The following is an 18,650-nucleotide window of genomic DNA, read 5'->3' as shown; positions in this document are numbered from 1 at the left end:
GGTTCTTCACAGAGAGGGTGGTTGCACACTGGAACAGGCTCCCCAGGGAAGTGGTCACCGCACCGAGCCTGTCTGAATTTAAGAAGAGATTGGTCTGTGCACTTAGTCACATGGTCTGAACTTTTGGGTAGACCTGTGCGGTGTCAAGAGTTGGACTTGATGATCCTTAAGGGTCCCTTCCAACTCAGGATATTCTATGATTCTATGATTCTATGACTATGCCCAATGTGCATAGTTAGCTTCGTGAGAGGATGTGAGCACTTCTAAACTGGTGAAACTTCAAGGGAAAAATATAAAAATAAAAGTGAGTAAGTGTGCAGGGTAAAGTTTATGAGAAAGAACATAGCTTTCAGCTTCCTTGATTTCATTTGATGTTGGGATCTGCTTTTTCATTTCTTTTTTTTGACGTAGTGTGGGTTTCAGTTTGATATGAGGACCAAGCAGAGAGAAACTGTTTTGTTTTTTTTTTTTTTCCACTCTCTTATTAATTCTTCTTCTGAATTAGATAGATAACCCTATCTTTTTATTTTTATTTTATTTTTATTTTTATTTTTATTTATGTTTTATTTTATATGTTTTATTTTTATGAGTCTTACTTTCAGAACAGGATTTTATTTTATATAGAAACTATGTTTGTCATCTAGTTCTTTGAAGTCTATTCTAGTTAATTCCTTAAATAAGTCCTCCATCCTTCCAGAATCTATTTTTCAGAAAGCTTTCTCAACAGAATTTTCCTTGGGGTGCAATTTGATGACTTCCATCTTAGATTTTTTTTCTGCAAAATCTTTCTTAGTAGAAGAATAGAGTCTGAACGTTGCTATATTGTCAGAGTGCAAGCTCTTCTCCTAGGTCTACACTATGTAGTTACCTAAGAGATGAAATGCTAAAATGACCAAAGACTAAGAACTGTTTAATCCTCTTTTGGTACCAGAGTGCACTGCTGTATTGAGATGACGTAGTTGTAACATGCACTTTTGCCATTCAACATTAAAATTTCATTCATAGGACTACTGGCAAGAATCTGAGATTAGATAAGATAGTTAGCTGAGAATGGCTGGAATCCTCTGTGCTCAAGTTAAATTATGTATGACAAACTACACTTGTACTAAAATGTATGTGGATGAAAGGATAAGCTATAGCATTGTCTACAAATGTATCTCATGAAGTGGAGTGTGTCCAAAGAAGGGCAATGAAGCTGATGGAACATCTAGAAAACAAGACTTATGAAGAGTGGTTGAGGTAAATGGGGTTATTTAGCCTAAAGAGAAGGAGGCTATGGGGACACCTTATTGCTCTCTACAACTACCTCAAAGGAGGGAAAACTATATAAAGACATAGGAAGTTAATTTGACAATATATGCAGTTTATATGTACAGAACACTACAAGAATTAGACTCCCAAGATTTTTTAACAGCAATTTTAATAAAAGTTTAAAAGATGCAGTCTAATAGAAGGAAAACAGCAGGGAGAGATAAGCTGGTAAACAAAAATACTTCAAAGAATGTGAATATTTGAGTAGACAAAGAACAAAAAAAAAAAAAGTAAAATTAAAAATTCCAACTTGAAACACTATAGCTTGTTTTCACTTCCAGTATAATAAGCATTGTGCTGCATTTTCCTGTTCTAATTCTCATTACATCCCTTCTATCTCCTTATACAACTTTATAGTAGGAAATATTAGGAATATTGTTTTTCTACCACATATTCTTGCTGAAGAATTCAACAATTTCAATTAATAGATATGATTTTTTATTTTGTGATTTAGGGAATAATTTAGGTTGGTAGGGACTTCTGGACACCAAGTGGTGTAATGGTGACTGAAAGCAAGACTTTGGAGTTAAATGATGTTACTCAGAGCCTTCTGCAGTTACGTTTTTAATCTGTTAAAAGAAGCAGCCTCTCTAAGCAAGTGTTTTGCAAGTTCTTCTACTGTCAGACCATATGGATTTTTTTTCCTTAATACTTAAAAAAAAATTTCCTTTGCTGCAACTTGTGTTCATTGTCCTTTTCATTGTCCTTTCATTGTGCACTTCTGAGAAGAATCTGGCATTGACTTCTCACTAACCACCGATTAGGTAGTTGAAGATCTACATTAAATACCTCCTCTTAGTCTCTTCTTTCAGATGTTAACACAAGCTTTATTACTTCTTAAAAATAAAATTGTTTTGGTTACTCAGAATTTACAGAAGGCTTAAAGTAGAACAGAACTGTAAAAAAGAAATAAATAAAAGGCAAATGGATATTTTTCCCCGAGATCTCTGGCTCTGATTTGTAAAAATAACAATGTTCCTGTGTTTTGACAAACATTTGTGTGCAAACCTACCAGAAATCCCTTTCTCAGTTCTCCAAAACAAGGTGAAATATCAGTGTGAGCTGCAGAAGGCTGAGGAGACAGGCACAGGAGACAGGCTCAGGCACAAATATAAGTGTCCAAAATTACCCAGCTCTTCACATAAATGAAAATAGTTCTTAAATGAGCATTTTAATTTCGGGAAAACAGCAATCTTGTGTAGCAGTTTTTGCTCAGATGATCACATAGTGATTGCTGCCTGAAAATCTCCATCCTGAGTTGTTCTGTTTAACATACATCATGCCTGTTCAGTGACTTCTGCCACTGTGTATGTCTTATTCCCAACATAGGTCTTAATGATTCTATGATTGTAAATATTTTCACTTGTGCAAATACTCTCTGATTCCTGCTAGATCCCACTAAAAGTATCAGGTATTCTGTGTTCTGCCATTTCTAACACTGTTTAGGTCTGGAACTTGCAGGACTTTCCATAAAACAACATTTGCAATACCTTTCTCTCATTATACTAACAGAGGTTTAGATAACCAAAATATCCTCCATATTGAAGGGAGATTACCCACATGTGAGTAAAGTCAGATGAGATTAGTCCTAACTTTATGATTAGCTTTTGCCATCCTTATTTTCAGAATTCCAAAAGAGAATTCTATCAGTAAAAGATAGTAAAAAATATTTTTTTAGTAAAAGATTAGTAAAGTATTTGCTATATAAGTTAAGGTTATATGCTCCCTTTTAATTTATTCCATTTCTTTAACTCTTATTGGATTGTAAGGCCTTTGACTCAGTCTCTGCAACTCTTCTAAGGCACTGCAATAAGTTAGGAGATCACTAAATACAGAAATTAGTATTCTGAATTTCAACTCATTTGATCAATGAATGTTTCAAACTGAGATTAAATAAATACTAAGAAATAATAATTCACATTTATGTTCATAAATATCATAAAATAGGCAAATTAAACTAATTCTTCCCAGAGATATATCTGAGCAGTTATATTGCTTATAGGAATTAACATTAATATATGTAGCCTAGTACTATTTTACTTCCTTTGTCTTCAACATAATCTGTCCTTTGTGTTAACAGTTATTTTCATGTATTCATCACATTGAATATTGTGTTGTTTTCTTTCTTCAGTTGTTTATAATAGTTATCAGTTACTTGCATCTGATGAGCTTGCATTTCACAGCTGAAAGACATATGAACAAGATACGACTGTGAAATTTTACTGAGCAACTACCTTTACTATTTTTACATTGTTTGAATCATTATTAAGCATGAAAAATTTTTTATTTTTTTTTGTTTGCTTTCACTTAAATGTTATATTCAATTAATAATCAATATTAATTAGGAAAAAATATAACAAATTGATCAAGTCTTTGTGTATATTATTAATTATGAGAGGCAAAAATATTTTCTCTATTATATTTTCTCTAATTAATGATCTCTTTAAATAGCCAGCAAAATGTGAGTACCTCTAAAGAGCACTTCCTTTTTTGTTTGTTTATTTCTAAGAACAAGAAAAGTAGATAGGAAGAAGGTATTTATTATAATAAAATAATTGAATTAATATTAAGAGGAAGAAAAATATAGTGAAAAAAAAATAAATAAATTTATATGAAATAAGCAATGAAGTCTTTTGCAGAACTAATGGAAATTGACATGTTGATAGAAGATGAAACAGATGAGCGGCACAGAAAATGAAATGTGTTTGGATTCTATTGTGGAATTAGTTCATTTTATAATAACATATTTACAAAAAAGTATTTTGGTCAAATGTTCACTAAATTGTTTCAATCCTGGCTTTCAAATGAATTCAATTAATTTTATCTATCCACATTGTTCACAGAATATGGAAACAATTTGTCCATTTAGAATTATTCACTGATATGAATCAAGTATTCTTAATATATTTTTCATAATTTAGCCAAGAGTAATCAAACATGCTTGGAACATTAACTAATTGAAAGATTATAAACAGGAGCAGAATACACTGCAAACCATAACCTTGAGAGAAAGTCTTCAGTAATATATTGATAAGATTTGTCTGTCCATCTGATTATATCACCATTCCAGTGAGCAACAAACTTTCTACTGAGACCCTCTGAAAGGAGGTCAAGGCTCATCTGGAGTCTTAATTCCCATTTACCACTACTGGAGTAACACCTGCAGTGTGCTGAGTGAACATAGTTACTGTCATAGCTTTAAACCATAGCAAGTTAATGTAATAAACATTTATTTTACTGAACAGAACTAACATGACTTGAAAATCTGAATGCAAGGTCAGCTCTTCAGCTGTTGTAAACCCATTGTTCCTTCTGATTATAGATCTGTTATTCCAATTTATACTTGCAGTTTGTCCCCATCAAGCACAAAGTAGAAATCAAAATATCCACCTCATATATAGGAATCTTCTCTCATGTTTTGTTTTTATGTATCAGTGTATACATGTATGCACACACATTTGCACACATATGTTTATGTAAAATTAGAGATGCAAATAAACATGGATAAACAGGCACATATATATACTTTTGAAAGCATCATTCAAAGCATGTGGAAAATTTAAAAATGTATTTGGTAATCCTAATGAGTACTAGAAAGAAAAAGAAGCTCTAAAAGATTTTACTGGTTTTGCACTACAGATTATGCTTAAACTGCAGTGCACATACAGCTGTGGAACCCTCTGCATGGTACATACAGTTGACAATTTATTAGTTAGATATTTATGATGTTCTGACTACAGAGTGAGTGCAGTACCATAAAACCCCGATTAGCAGGTGGCTCAGAAGAATAAAGTGGAAAACCTATGAACTGAATATGCTGATAAGAAATACCTGATAAGAAATTAAGCTCGTAAGTACTTACTAAAATCCCATCCTGATGGTGAGATTTTACATGAGAACTAAATTGACTAGAGCAGAGCCATTCTTCTGCTAGCAATACAGAGGGAATGGCTAAATTTAGGGCAAGTAGGTTTACAGGTAGTGTGCAGTTTATATAACAGCTGTTGGGAGAACAGCACAAATGCAAGCTTGTAGACAAATACATATGGCCATAGAATCATAAAATCACAGAATATCCCAAGTTGGAAGGGACCATAAGGATCATCAAGCCAAACTCCTGGCACTGCACAGGTCTACCCAAAATTTTAGAATGTGCCTAAGTGCACAGTCCAAACGCTTCTTAAATTCAGACCGGCTTGGTGCAGTGACTATGTCCCTGGGGAGCCTGTTCCAGTGTGCAACCACCCTCTCACTGAAGAACCTCTTCCTGATGTCCAGCCTAAACTTCCCCTGCCTCATCTTGACACCATTCCCATGGGTCCTGTCACTGGTGATTAAGGAGAATAGGTCAGTGCCTGCCCCTCCACTCCCCCTTGCAAGAAAGTTGTAGACTGCGATGAGGTCTCTCCTCAGCCTCCTCTTCTCCAGGCTGAACAGGTCCAGTGACCTCAGCCGCTCCTCATACGTCTTCCCCTTTAGGCCCTTCACCATCTTCATTGCCCTCCTCTGGACACTTTCCAACAGTTTAATGTCCTTCTTGTACTGTGGTGCCCAGAACTGCACATAGTGCTCAAGGTGAGGCCGCACCAGTGCAGAGTAGAGCAGGATAATCACCTCCCCCAACTGACCAGCGATGCTGTGCTTGATGCATCCCAGGATATGGTTAGCCTTCCTGGCTTCCAGGGCACACTGCCGGCTCATATTCAACTTGCTGTCAACCACAACCCCCAGATCCCTCTCTGCAGGGCTGATCTCCAGAGTCTCATCGCCCAGCCTGTATGTATAGCCAGGGTTGCCCCATCCCAGGTGCAGGACCCGGCACTTACCTTTGTTAAACTTCATGTGGTTGGTGATTGCCCAGCTCTCCAATCTGTCCAGATCTCTCTGCAAGGCTTTTCCACCCTCAGCCATGATCTGGTAGCTGAAATTTTCTGTGAAACATTGGTACCTTCAGCTACTACAGCAAGAGCTGAAGACAATTTGCTGTTTGCTTTTATGGTATTGTATTGCTGAAACAGGAGATGGTGAGCTCATTGCACAAATTCTATACCACCTGGAAAGCAAAGATTTCTGTCTTCAATGTTTCCTTATAGTGAAAGTCTTCAGGTCTTCATAATCTGTCAAGTATCCCTATGGACAACTCTGAAGACTTCTGTTTCTCTGCTGTCTTCAACTGTGGAGGTACATTTACTTTGAAGTTTTAATTTGAAGTTATACATGAAATTATCCATTAAATGTAATTTTTTCCCCAACAGATTTTACTTTTTTCTCCCTTAAAATGCATTTTTCTGCATGCATATGTGTGCTATGCCTTTAATCCTATGTCGAGGATTGCTTTTACTTCATATTTCAATATTAATTGGTCTGCAATTATGTTTTTGAAGAATGAACTCTATTCCCAATCTTGATATAAAAAAGTACAGCTACTGTGTGGAAGTTACTCACAAATAGTCAATACCAGCATAAATGCCAGTGGGCTGGGATTTATGTTATGACAAAAACTTTTGACTAGCTGGCACTAGTAGATTCAAGCTTCTTTTTGAAAGCCTGGCATTCTGACTTCATACATCCTGAATAGGAATCCATACTTCTGCACTCTTCTGTGATTGTATACAAGTTAGATGTTACAGTGTATAATTTTTAGTTGTCAATGCCTTTTATTTTTTCTAGCATTTACAGTCCTCCTCTGCTTCTGCCAGTTGTGCCTTTGAATTAATCTGAAATTTGCCAATGAAACATTCTGGCTTGTTAGAGTTTTTTGGTAAGTATTCATTGTTTTAGCATCACAGATCTCAAGGTTGCTGTGTACATGGGGAAATTCATTCCTTTATCCTACTGCCTGCTTTATACCATTACTTTTGGTAGCTTTCATTACTTTAATCTTGCCATTTTAGGATTTTCCTGTACAAGGTATTACCTGCTACCAGCTCAGCTGACAATGTCGATATTTCACAGAATTTTCACAGAATTTCACAGAATTTCTAGGTTGGAAGAGACCTCAAGATCATCAAGTCTAAACTCTGACCTAACGCTAACAGTCCCCACTAAACCGTATCCCTAAGCTCTACATCTAAACGTCTTTTAAAGACTTCCAGGGATGGTGTCTCCACCACTTCCCTGGGCAGCCTGTTCCAATGTCTAACAACCCTTTCAGTAAAGTTCTTCCTAACATCTAACCTAAAATTCCCCTGGTGCAACTTAAGCCCATTCCCCCTTGTCCTGTCACCAGGCATGTGGGAGAATAGACCAACCCCCACCTCGCTACAGCCTCCTTTGGGGTACCTGTAATATGCTAAAGGTATCTGTTATATGCTAAAGCCCAGTAGATAGATTCTTTTCAGGTATTTCTGCAGAATTTCTGCATATGTATTCAGGTTAGTAAGAGCAAGCTTCTGAATGTCCAAATATCCTAGGCTAATAGTTACTGTAAATGCACATACCAACTACAAAATATGCAGAGCAGCTAGTCTGGTCTGTCCTGGCACTGAATTTGCTGTGCTCACATTACATGGAACACAGTCATGCTCAGAAAATATTGGCAACAAATCTGGAACAACTATCTTAATTTCAAATGCTGGAAAGTATTTCTTAGAATGCATTTCCTTCCTTCTGTATGCTGAACTCTCATTCTGTATTAAGTACCGTGCCCTAAAAACAATGACCAAAAGCCAAAGCACACAGTACAGAGAATTGCAGAGAGAACCTCCTTCACAATGAAATGCATCACATCAATCCCAAATTTTATATACTGCTTCCAATACCTAAACTAATTAGGCTAGTTCTGTGCTAACCTCTACAGCGTCACAAAGATGTGGTGAGCTGCAGAAACACAATTTAAGTTCAAAGACTTCTGTAACATTATGAATCCACTGAGACATAGAAAATACAGAATTGGATTACTGTTCTTATATTCTCTTCAGGATATATATAAGTATACATATTGCAAGATTTAGAATTACATAGGAAAGTATTTAAGAATAGAAGTCCAAAGTTAATCTTAGAATTATTAGAAATGGAAGTACATGCCTTAAGATTTCTTATTTCAAAATCAGCTTTTGATTTAATTCCCTACCATTCCTCCAAACTTCTCCCAGAACAAACTACAAATTTATTAAATATTTTTATCATGATTTGAACATACTGTCCAATAACCTTCCAATTATGTCATGTCTGAAATTCACTGAAAAATAGGAAATCAACAACAACAACAACAATAAAAACAACAAAAAGCAGTTTCAAAAAAAAAAAAAAAAGACCGATTTTGATAACGAGATTTCTAACTTGAGACCAAAACATCTATGTACACAAAGTATTTCAGATAGTGTTTATGGAATTTAATTTCCCATTTAGGAAAGAAGTTCAGCTGCTGTGATCTCTATTAATTTCCTATAGAACAAGTTGATTTCAGACTGCTGTATTATAAGGTTTCTTAATTTTTTGTATTATTTCATACTGTGTTTTTAATGGGTTTTCTGAGCATTCCCTTTTCTCTCCCCGATAAGTAGAATTTGTATTTACTGACAGTTTTGCTTATGGGTTTTTTCTTTAGTGTTTCCAGCTGTGTCATAGTTTAGTAAATTATACCAAAGGTCATAATTTTTTGCTATTGTTGTTTGTTTGTTATCTGCTGTAAGTCTACAGGCATTTCATTTTAATATTTAGTTTTGAGTGTCTGTCTTCTTTTCTTTATTTCCTGCTGTGTATGCGAGCAGCTCAATAATATTTCAAATGGAACATTTGAGTTAATGGAGGGGGGTTCTTCCAAGCTGTCAGTTTAAAAGTATAGTTTGTAGCTGACAGTGTTCTATGAACTTGAAAATTCCCTACTGAATAGTAGAAAAATCTTCAGCTGTCAGTAGCATTTCTTTAACTTTCAATGCAATCGTTTCACTAAAATTATTAAATATTCATCCTCATTGTCTACAAAATAAACTGCCACCATGTGTCTGGGGCATGTAACCCATATTTCAGGACATGTAACAAATATCCAGAAAATTTGATGCCAATCAAAGTTTTGCTACCAACTTTCACGAATGCAGCCCATGTCTCGAGAGGAGAGGAGAGGAGAGGAGAGGAGAGGAGAGGAGAGGAGAGGAGAGGAGAGGAGAGGAGAGGAGAGGAGAGGAGAGGAGAGGAGAGGAGAGGAGAGGAGAGGAGAGGAGAGGAGAGGAGAGGAGAGGAGAGGAGAGGAGAGGAGAGGAGAGGAGAGGAGAGGAGAGGAGAGGAGAGGAGAGGAGAGGAGAGGAGAAAGCTCTTATATGGTAATTATGTCTGTTTCCTAGTGACGTAGACATATTTAGACTGGTAACCTTAATGATGAGAGGCTTTGTATTCCACTGTCAGTATTCTGAAGCATTCAAAAAAAATTTGGAGTGCTTCTCATATTACATTTATGAAACTTTCCTATATAAAATTATCGTGGGTTTTTTTTTTTTTTTTTTTTTTTTTTTTGATGCCTGTAAATAAGAATTCCTTTTGATTAATCACCTGGCAGTAATGTTTTTATATATTTTGCAATAATGGTTAATTTTATTATTAAGTAAGCCCTTAACTCAGGGCTATGATCAACACAAAATCAGAAATAACTTAGAATTAAAATAACCAACATCTACAAATACCTTGAGGAAATATTTATAAGAAGAATTAGAAATTAAGGACATCATTAAAAGTGGAAGGAGAGGGTGAGGAAGAATATGTTGTTTGTGTTCTTTCTTTTTTTTTTCCCACAAAAAGTGTGTTTTTGTTGTTATTGTTGTTGTTGTTGTTTTACATTCTTTTACAATGACATGAAAAATAATTTTTAATGGGAAAATAATGTAAGAAAAGAAAGAAAAGATGTTCTCTTTCCACTTCATTTGCAGGCTGTTTCTCCAAAACAAGGATTAATTCAAGGCGGGTTTTTTTACTTAGGCCACCTGTACATAAGCAGAAGATCTGGATTTAAGCATGTAAGCCACAAAAGGCTCTTGTGTCAACTTGCAGCCTAAAAATAAATAAATAAATAAATAAATAAAAGTAAGCCACTCTTTAAAGGAAACCAGAATACATGAGCAAATTGTCCCTTGACCTTGACTTGCCAATACCCCCAAATGTAAGTGGGGCACTACCTCCTCACACTGATGTGAGTTAAACGAAACTGGATTAATAGTTTTTTTCTCCATTGTGTGGAGACTTTGGCCTTCTAGATGTTCTCTCAGAATAGTCACTGAGTTGGACTACTTTTGGCAGAACTTCATTAATTTTTTAGACCTCTGAGAGAGAAGGTATTAACCATTAAAGAACTCAGTGATCATGTTAATGCTCTGACTTCTTACAGAGCTACTTGGGCAGCTATGGAAAAAGATATAAAACATCAGTAATGTCAGAATTTTCGGCACTTTCAATTTTGTTTTTGGTGCTGGAAAAAAGTTTCCATGGTGGGTTATTAAAATAAACATTTCAATGTCCTACAATAAGATAGTAATCCAAAAACTTAGTGCTCTGCTAAATCTGTTCTTTATTAATACGTACAGGTACATGTGTAAAAGTCATCTCTAAATTTGATTCAGATTTTGTCTTTCTGGAGTCAATTACAACTGTTAAATTACAGAATTTCTGTCTTAAACCAAATCTGAATTTTAACATTTTTGCTTTTAAAAGATGTTCTGTTAACACAAACTCATACAATATGCCAACCCAATCTCATTTCATCTAACAGCAACAAAGAATGTATTTCTTCAGTCATAAACTAATATTTCCTTTCTTTAAGCACAAAAGACAAATGAGAGGATTCAAACTACTATAAAACTAAATCAAGTAAGTCTAGGAGTAACTAACATTTAGACAAACAGCTAAGTAACTACTGTTTGAGCAAAGGAACTACATTTGAAATACTACTGAGAAAAATATATATATATATTTCAAAGTTTATTTATGATACAGTGAGTGGGTTGGCAACTACCTGCTGTCTAAGACTTACCAAGACTTAACAAAATAAATACAGTATTTCAGGGTTTGAAATCAGATTGTCTTTATGTATTTCTCAATTTCACTTCTATTGTAGTAAATCTATTTAAAATAAAATCAATACAACACAGAAGGAAAAATATACCTAGTATTTTGTCACAGTGAAGCCACACACTACAATCCAAACATCATGTAAAAATATAATATGCATATAAATACAGTACAGGAAAAAAAAAATTATCTGAAGATTCAAGCTGGCTTTATTCAAGGAAGGAAGGAAAGAAGGAAGGAAGGGAGGGAGGGAGGGAGGGAGGGAGGGAGGGAAGGAGGGAGGAAGGAAGGAAGGAAGGAAGGAAGGAAGGAAGGAAGGAAGGAAGGAAGGAAGGAAGGAAGGAAGGAAGGAAGGAAGGAAGGAAGGAAGGAAGGAAGGAAGGAAGGAAGGAAGGAAGGAAGGAAGGAAAGAAAGAAAGAAAGAAAGAAAGAAAGAAAGAAAGAAAGAAAGAAAGAAAGAAAGAAAGAAAGAAAGAAAGAAAGAAAGAAAGAAAGAAAGAAAGAAAGAAAGAAAGAAAGAAAGAAAGAAAGAAAGAAAGAAAAAGGAAAACTTAAGCTGAGCTAATGCATAGATTTCCATTACAAAATGAATATTCTGGATTTTTTTACATTAAATACAAATAATTTAAAAATTGTTACTGGCACAATACAGTTATGCCAGTAAACTCATACATAGCACAAAAAGTATTTTACTCTTGTCATTTTTGATTACTCTTGCAAATGTACATTTTCTTTATACATTAATATATTACTGCAGACAGATGACATGAGATAGAGACATGAATTCAATCCTTTTGAACAGAAATCAAGCTTATTTATTACACAATGCATTTCCTTAAAAAATACAAAATTTTAAAAAGAAAAAAAAAAGTTTATATTAATGGATCAATTATATGTAGTACACCTTAAATAAAGTTTATCTTTTTTTCTCAGGCCTAGAAATGGCATATTCAAGTGAAGTGAGTGAAAAATAAGAGTACAGATGGTTTGGCCACCAGACTCTAGAGAAAAATGCAATATTGTTTCTGTCTATGGAAACCAGTAATGGATGTGGTTTCCAGTAGTATGACCATGTTACCCTCTTAGACGTGCAAGAATATTGATTTCTAGAAAGTTAAATAAGGAAAGTAAAGTGGGCAAACATGAAGTTGAGTCTGTGTTAATAAGAGACAATGAGAAATTACTGAAATTATGATATTTATATCTTTCATTAATATGAAGATGAGCATCAAAGAAAGATGAAAAATGCTCATTTAAAATAAGAAAAATTACTATATATTTGTGTAGTTCCCATGACTGCTAAGAACCAATTTGGCTGGGTTTTGTTTACTTGGACTGACTTGTAGACACTTAAGAAGAAATCTCTGATCCAGAGGTCTTTCCTGTTTAAAAACATATTTGGTTTTATACAGATATAATGGCATTTCACTACAGTCAAAGTATACAGTTTAACACAGCCTTGTTAAGTCAAACTATGTCTTATATAAAAAAAAGGAAAAACAATATCAATGAAAATCAACCTATGAAAATATTTGCTTTATGAGTAAATGTCATACCTATACAATAAAGCCAAAACAAATTTCTAATAAATATAGTAATTATGTTATAAGTCTTTAGCATCCATTTAAAACCTCACACTTTAGTATTGAGCTTGTCTCCCTGTTTAAAAACAAAATTGAATTAAAAACATAATTCACATTAGTGAATTATGAAAAAAAAAAAAAAAAAAAAACTCATAACTTTCTTGGCAGCATTGTTCTGAAATTCATCTAATTCACTGTGCAAATATATCATACAAGTGCTTATTAAAGTGCTTATTATACTCCTGTTTTTATACTTTCATTATTATTTTGATATTTTTTATGCATCAGAATGTAATTGTGCTCTTGTTTAGCTGCAAGTTTTAAATCCATATTTGTTGCAAAGGTTTAAATTTTTCCCTTAGTTTGCATTGAATAGTCTCCAGTTCATTTGTTCATTTGTTTTTGACATAATTAGTTTATAGTCTATAGTAAACTAATATGATATGATGGAAAAAATATTTTTTTCATTCAAGTGGAATTTTCTGCTGAGTTGAGCCCTTTATTCACTTTCCATTTAACCTTCCATTAAAATAAAGCACCTGGAAACCAGACAGCAATTTTGTAAAACCAACATTAAAAATATTTAGATAGCTGAATGCCATAAGATAATAATAAAATAAAATAAAATAAAATAAAATAAAATAAAATAAAATAAAATAAAATAAAATAAAATAAAATAAAATAAAATAAAATAAAACAAAATGCCACAGTTCTGTATTATTTCTTGTTACACATCTAGTGTTTAAGCATTGCACCTGATAATGAATCTACATTAGGGCAAGTCTGAACATCTATCACTTCATTTAAAGTATGAACATTTATGACATCATTTAAAGATGACTGACATACAATATTAAATACCACCTGAAGGAAACATATAGAATAGAAATATAAACTTTTCTTTTTAGTGATTTAGTAAATTCAGCTGTTGCATTTTGTTATTAACGCTAGTAATTAAGAATGGTAAATTGCAAATCAGTAACCCTACAGTAGAAATGTAAGATTTTTATTTATTTAACAGAGAGCTTTCAGAAGTTCAGATTATTCTTGACTAATTTAGGTACTTAGCCTTAATTTTTTACTTTTCAGTCTAGTCACCCTAGTATTTATATTGTCAGTGGAGAAAAATTGGCTTATTAACAAATGAGAGGTGTCTGACACCCTCTATTCTTTCTATCTATCTATCTATCTATCTATCTATCTATCTTAAATGAAAGGAGACGAAAATATTTAGGAACACTACATAACTGCATAAGATTAGGAGAACAGTACATGTTTAGTAACATTTCTGGAGTAATCATTACCTGCTTGCCAGCATACATTAATTGTAAAAATTTTGTGCAAAGGAACAATTACTTTCCAATTCCGGATTATTGCTCATAATATACATAACCTTGTAAGAACTGTAATGAGAATACAGTAACCAATGATATTTTCAGGAAATTGTCTTATTTTCTTTCTCCTCCTCATGAATACTGAAGAAAAAAATCTTGTTACAGCAACAAGTGCCTAGGCCAACAAATAAATTTTCAGAGTTCTTAACAAATTTATCTCTTCAGTGACTATAGGTAAGGAAGAAGGATTATGTGAGGCACCCTGAGCCACTCTTACAAAGTGAATGACAGCGTATCTGGGCATGTGTGCAAGCATAAATTTACATACAATGAGAATGTTATGACCAAAGAAAACCTAAACTTTATAGCTAGAAATATGTAAGCTTTCAGCAACTCCAGTCCCACTTGTACGGTAGCTAGAAGGCAATTTCAGAACAACACATAACAGCTGAGGACATTAATGTTATGAGAAATCATATTCTAGGTATATGTACACATTTTCTGGGCCTAGTTCCAAGTATTGTGGCTTCTTATCTAGTATTTTTTGGTTGGTTGGTTGGTTATTTTTTAATGTCCAAAAATACTCAAGGAACTGAAAGAAACCGTTTGCTGTTGTTGTTTTGTGTATCTGTGTGCATGTGTTTCTTGTTCTGCAAGGATCTGAAAATCTTGAACAAGCCTCTGAATACTTCTATCAATTGTCATGGTTCTGCAGTTTGATCCTTGCCAAAGTATGGCCTACTGTTCTTTAGAGTGGCACTGTGTTAATGGAAACTCCAAAAAGTTTGCTTGTGAGGATACAATTTCAGAATCCTAGATTAAATCTGCATCCTCTAAAAGGTTCAGAAAGGTCAGATAGAAATCTGCATTGCTAATGCCTTTGTTAATGACACCATTTCTATGTCTCATCCATCATTTTTGTTTTCAAAACACATTAAGTTCTCTTTTTCTGTTCCTAACTTAGTTGTGGCCTGTAGGATTAGTTAAGACATGAACTATAAAATCTTCCACCTGTCATAACCTGTTCACAGATACATTATTAATACAAAAAAAAAAAAAAAAAAAAAAAAAACAAGCAATATTTATTTGGGTTGAAAAATGAATTCATTTTGAAATGAATCTGTCTGTCTTTATAAAATTGTGAAGATAGAAGGGTTTACATTATTAATCAATGGAAAACAGTTTAGTACTCTAGGGTCTCAAAGTGAAATAGAAGTATGAAGTTCAACAAGGCCAAGTGCTGGGTCCTGCATCTGGGGCGCAATAACCCCAAGCAGATCTACAGGCTGGGAGATGAGTGGTAGGAGAGCTGCCAGGCAGAGAAGGACCTGGGAGTCATGGTTGATAGTCGGCTGATTTTGAGCCAGCAGTGTGCTCAGGTGGACAAGAAGGCCAACGGCATCCTGCCTTGCATAAGAAACAGTGTGGCCAGCAGGGCTAGGGAAGTGATTGTCCCCCTGTACTCAGCTCCGGTGAGGCTGCACCTCAAGTACTGTACTCAGTTTTGGGCCCCTCGCTACAAGAAGGACATCGAGGTGCTTCAGCAAGTCCAGAGAAGGGCGACGAAGCTGGTGAGGGGCCTGGAGAACAAGTCCTATGAGGAGCGGCTGAAGGAGCTGGGCTTGTTCAGCCTGGAGAAGAGGAGGCTCAGGGGCGACCTTATCGCTCTCTACAGATACCTCAAAGGAGGCTGTAGTGAGGTGGGGGTTGGTCTGTTCTCCCACGTGCCTGGTGACAGGATGAGGGGGAATGGGCTTAAGTTGTGCCAGGGGAGTTTTAGGTTAGATGTTAGGAAGAACTTCTTTACTGAAAGGGTTGTTAGGCACTCACTAGAACAGGCTGCCCAGGGAGGTGGTGGAGTCACCATCCCTGAAAGTCTTTAAAAGACGTTTAGATGTAGAGCTTAGGGATATGGTTTAGAAGGGACTGTTAGCGTTAGGTCAGAGGTTGGACTCAATGATCTTGAGGTCTCTTCCAACCTAGAAATTCTGTGTGATTCTGTGTGTGATACTTCGAAAATATAAATGGCAGTTACATCTACATTTTGTAAGGAATTTATTTTTGCAAAATTATGATAATGTCGTGGTTCCGCTCGAGTGGGCAGCCGAGCTCCACCACAGCCGCTCTCTCACTCCCCCTCCTCAAAGAGGAATGGGGAGAAAATATGTGAAAGGGGCTCAAGGATTGAGATAAGGATGAGAAAATCACGCAATAATTAGTGTAACGGGCAAACCAGACTCAGCATAAGAAGACAGATAGTAAGATTTATTACTCATTACTAACAAGCTAGAGAAGTGAGAAACAAAGGAAAGAAACCAAAAGCACCTCTCCCCCCCATCCACCCTCTTCCACCTCCTCCCCCCGAGCGGCGCAGGGGAACGGGGGAATGGGGGTTATGGTCAGTCTACAGCACTTCTTCTCTGCCGCTCCTTCTCGGTCACTCTCGTCCCCTGTGCTGTGGGGTCCCACCCACGGGATACAGTCCTTGACGAACTGATCCGGCGTGGGCTTCCCACAGGCAGCAGCTCTTCCAGAACTGCTCCAGATATGGGTCCGTACCACGGGGTCCATCCCTCAGGAGAAAACTGCTCCAACCTGGCTCCCCTACGGGCAGCAGCTCCTGCCAGATCACCTGCTCCTGCGTGGTCTCCTCTCCACGGGCTACAGGTCCGGCCCGGAATCTGCTCCGGCAGGGGTCTTCCACAGGCGGCAGCCTCCGTCGGTGCAGGGCCACCTGCTCCACCGTGGTCTCCTCCACGGGCTGCAGCGTGAAACCCTGCTCCACCGTGGTACTCCATGGGCTGCAGGGGGACATCCTGCTTCAACATGGTCCTCACCACAGGCCACAGGGGACTTCTGCTCCGGCGCCTGGAGCACCTCTCCCCCTCCTTCTACACTGACCTTGGCACCTGCAAGGCTGTTTCTCACTCCCTTGACTCTCCCGGCTGCTGTGTGGCGCAGCAGTTTTTTCCCTGTCTTAAATATGCTCTCACAGAGGCGCAAAACAACATCGCTTATTGGCTCAGATTTGGAAAACAATGGGGCCCTTCCCAAACATGGGGCAGCTTCTAGATCTTTCTCACAGAAACCACCCCTATGGCCCCCTGCTACCAAAGCCTTGCCACGTAAACCCACTACAGATAACTATGTTATATGTGCTATACCTACAGAATAACTTTTTCAATAATTGCAGATAAGTATGACTAATTACAGGGTTTGATTAAATTGAGCTGCTTTCCTTATTATGACCAAAACACTTCTATTCACTAGCAGAATTAATCTTTTCAGGCATTTGGGAAAATTTAAGTGTCTCCAGTTAAAGAATCCACAAGAATTTGAACAATTTTAGAGAGCTTTATGAATTTAGACATAGTTTGTGATATTAAACACTTTGTCCTAAATTCTAGTATAGACTCTTCAGTTCTATTTTATATCTTTTTTCTCTTTTTAGTGAAACATTCTCAGAGACAGAGCAACACAGACAGAGTGTCAATGTCAAATTATTTATTTAATTAATTAATTTTCTGACAGAAGTTACATAATATACAAACACTTCTAGTAATATCCACAAAGCTTCTGTTCCTAACCTAAGCTTCTTTACAGGATCATATATTTTCAAACATGAACATTCAAAAATCTTTCCTGACTACTTTCAGTATAAGATAATCTTTCCTTCTCAGCACTTAGCAATAATAAATAAATAAATAAATAATGATTTCCATATTAACACTCTAACTTACCTTGTTGCAGAAATGAGAATGCAAACCATCCACTATCTGAAGATTCTGCAGCCCCAAAACCAGAAAGGGTGTTCTTAACACAATGAAAATGAGTTTTAAAACATTCCTAGATGAGATAAAGAAAATATTCATTTACATTCAGCTATATCAATATATATAATGATATTTAAATAAATATAAAAAAGGGCTTTTAAAAGAACACTGATATTGCCAAAGACCGACTTACAAGAATGAGGGAAGAATGGCCAACCGGGAAACCATTGGATTTTCTCCAAATTACAGTTGGCAAATGGAAAAAAAAAAAAAAAAAAAAAAAAAAAAAAAAAGACAATAAAATATGAAAATAGGTTTACCTAGGGGGGGGGGGGAAAAAAAAGGACACTGGTGAATCTGGAAATAAAACATTTTTGGACCGTATACATTTTTGAAAAAATAAGAAAACAAACAAACAAACAAACATGCTACCAACAGAATATACTACAACTGACTACAGATCGGGGGGGGGGGGGGAAGGGAATGGTTGCAGAACTGCATAAAACAAAAATCTTTTCCAGTCTGTCTGTGGTGAATCCACAGTTGAAATACTTAGCAGTTAAATTCTGTATATTCTCCAAATAGTATTTAAAGTCATTTTAACTAGTCTGTGTAGTATTACTTTTGTCTTTTTACAACTGTATGATTTAGAT

The sequence above is a fragment of the Anas platyrhynchos genome, chromosome 1 (assembly GCF_047663525.1).
Source record: "Anas platyrhynchos isolate ZD024472 breed Pekin duck chromosome 1, IASCAAS_PekinDuck_T2T, whole genome shotgun sequence".
Classification (NCBI taxonomy): Eukaryota; Metazoa; Chordata; class Aves; order Anseriformes; family Anatidae; genus Anas; species Anas platyrhynchos.
Note: the sequence above shows the minus strand (reverse complement) of the source record.